This window comes from Notolepis coatsorum (genome assembly GCF_963971535.1).
Source record: "Notolepis coatsorum genome assembly, chromosome: 9".
Classification (NCBI taxonomy): domain Eukaryota; kingdom Metazoa; phylum Chordata; class Actinopteri; order Aulopiformes; family Paralepididae; genus Notolepis; species Notolepis coatsorum.
Window position 1 is genome coordinate 139077549 of NC_140173.1, and position 2500 is coordinate 139080048.

A 2500-nucleotide genomic window follows, 5' to 3' on the forward strand; every position below is an offset into this window, starting at 1 on the left:
AATTCCAGCCAAACTGGTGTTCATTGTACTGTATATCATGAAGCACAGAATGGCGAAAACACAGAGGTACAATGCATACACTTTTCTCCCCCCCCCCTCCTAAAGTACAAGAAACGAGACACCTCTGACTTGGTAATGCGGCTGTTGGTTCGGGCTTCCTCAAATCTCTGTGGAGGGGGGTTGAAACAAGCAGACGCTTATTGAGTAGGAGACAGTGTCTCGTTTGATCCTTCCTGGGAAAGTCAATAACATGGGTGATTTTACAACCCAGGGCCCTAGGCCATCTGTTCCAACAATGAAACTGCCATTTGAGATGCCAGTTTGTCTCTGCTGAAAACAAAAGAGCAGATAACCATCACAGATCAAAAGAAAAGACCATTTGAAACCACATCGTGACACAATTCGATGTAAAACGTCACGATAAGGAGTTAGCCAATGAGAGTTGAGAGTACGTGTCCTCCAATAGGAACACTCGAGGAGAGGTTGGAAAACGCCCGCTTGCCGTAACATTAGAGGCGGAGCCTAAATTTGATATTAGCAGGACTCCGTGCTAGTAGAGGACACAACAAGAGACCCGAACAGAGACCCAGGAAGCGACAAAGAACACACACCCTTTTTCTCCACAACAGACTCAGCAGCAGAGAGACGGCCGCGAAAACCTACGATCTGAAGAAGCCGAGACGAGACAAGCCCATAGATATTGAATATTTAGCCTAAAGTCTGGTGAACCTCGGCATAGTGAGGTCTTCCATCAGGTTTTATTGCAATTGTTCTTTCAAATCTTTGATTTGTATTGATTGAAATCCTTTATATTAAACACGGATTCCTTTTCAAACTGCTCAGAACTCGATTTCTTCAACCGCCGCGCCGTGTTCTCTGAAGGTGTACGAGCAGAAAACCATCACATACATGGTTATCTGCATTTGTAGCTAAGTAGTACTTCAAAGAGCTTTATAAGGTTAAAACACAGCGCAGAGTACGAAGATTAAGCTAGGAAGTTACTACAGTTTTGGTGCTGTGACCCTTGAATAGAAACGTCCGTTTTTGAACGAGAACAAAGGAGAATTTTTTTTTTTTTTTTTTTTTTTTTTTCTCTTCCTCTTTCTTCACCTTGAACGACAACAACAACTGATCAATCGATCCGTCTTCAAGTGACTGGAAGTCGCTAAAGGTGAGTGTTATGGAGTGTACGGGTGTTCAATTCGAACCAACGGGGGGGGTTGCTAAAAGTATGACTGTAATTAAGTATTAAATGAAATGTTCTGACCAAGGGGTAGCGGCTCAAGGCTGTGTGATTAGGGGTCCTGTGAGCAGGATTTTTAACCACACTAGTGCTGTAGTATTCCTTACAGTAAGAGAGTTAAGCACGGATATGCGTAGTATTTTCTATAGTAGAAATTTTAGCATAAGTGAACGAGACGCTGCCCGTGGTCGGAACATTAAGAATAGGTATGGAAGTATTTAGGAACAATGTCTAGGTTTGTGCTCAGGGTTGAGCAAGGGGAACGTGTGCATAGTACGCCTTATAGTATTGGCTTAAGCACATAATGCGTAGTATTTTCTAAAGTAGAAATGAAGCATGAATAGGGTCTAGTTTTACCCTGGGCACAGCCGGACATGTTAAATTTAAACAACGATAGGCTGTAACATTAGAATGGTACGTGGGGTAGGCTCGTATGTTGCAGGCTGTGCTGTAACATGGGACTCGTATATACGAGTCCCGTGTTACAACAATAGGCTGTAGCATTGGAATGGTACTTAAAGTAGGCTCGTATGTTGCAAGCTATGGTTAAACAATTGTGTATGATGTTTGTGTATGAGTGAAAGGAGTTATGGTTAGGTTTAACATGTGTGAAGTATATAGATTAAATCTGTAAAGTGGCACTTATAATAAGGCTGGGGAACGGTTTTTAATATTGGATCGGGTACACACGCGACGTCCAAAGTGCACACACGCAACGGTAAATGCGCCACCCAGCTTCATGGAGGGGGGCGCGTGCATGCTTGTGTGGACAGAGCGCGTTCTCGTTGGAACTCGTGCGTGTCGTAGCGCGCAACATGCTACAAACGATAGCTCGTTAGCCTCTGAGGCACCGGAGCAAATGGAGGGAAAAGTAGACGTAATTCAAATGTATAAGGTCGATCGTTAGTGTCTTGAGATTACGGCGATGTGTAGGGCACTTAAAATTTTTCATATTCGTGGCGGATAAAATAGTTATGTAATGTTTAAGGTGATCGGGATTATCTAGAACCCGACCCGGAAGTCGTTCTAAGCTCGCCGGAAATGACGACGGAGGGGTCAAACTAGTATTTTACTATTATGTTTTTATATTTCTAATTAGATCACTACACTGGCGTTTTGAGGGAAATAGGATTCTGTTGTGGGGTATGTGGTATTGTATTAACGTTGCGAGGGGACGGCCCGCGCGGCGGAACGGGTCGTTGGGAACGTTTTTATGGGATCATGGGAGCAGCTGAGCTAATGCTACTTAGCCGCGCT

At 43.8% G+C, this 2500-nt stretch overlaps 1 protein-coding gene across 1 annotated transcript in view; it reads left to right on the forward strand.

Moving 5' to 3' along the window:
• The window catches only part of LOC311234451 (uncharacterized protein), a 24121-nt gene that overhangs the window by 1056 nt on the left and 20565 nt on the right, over positions 1-2500 (forward strand). The gene's annotated exons all lie outside the window — the stretch shown is intronic.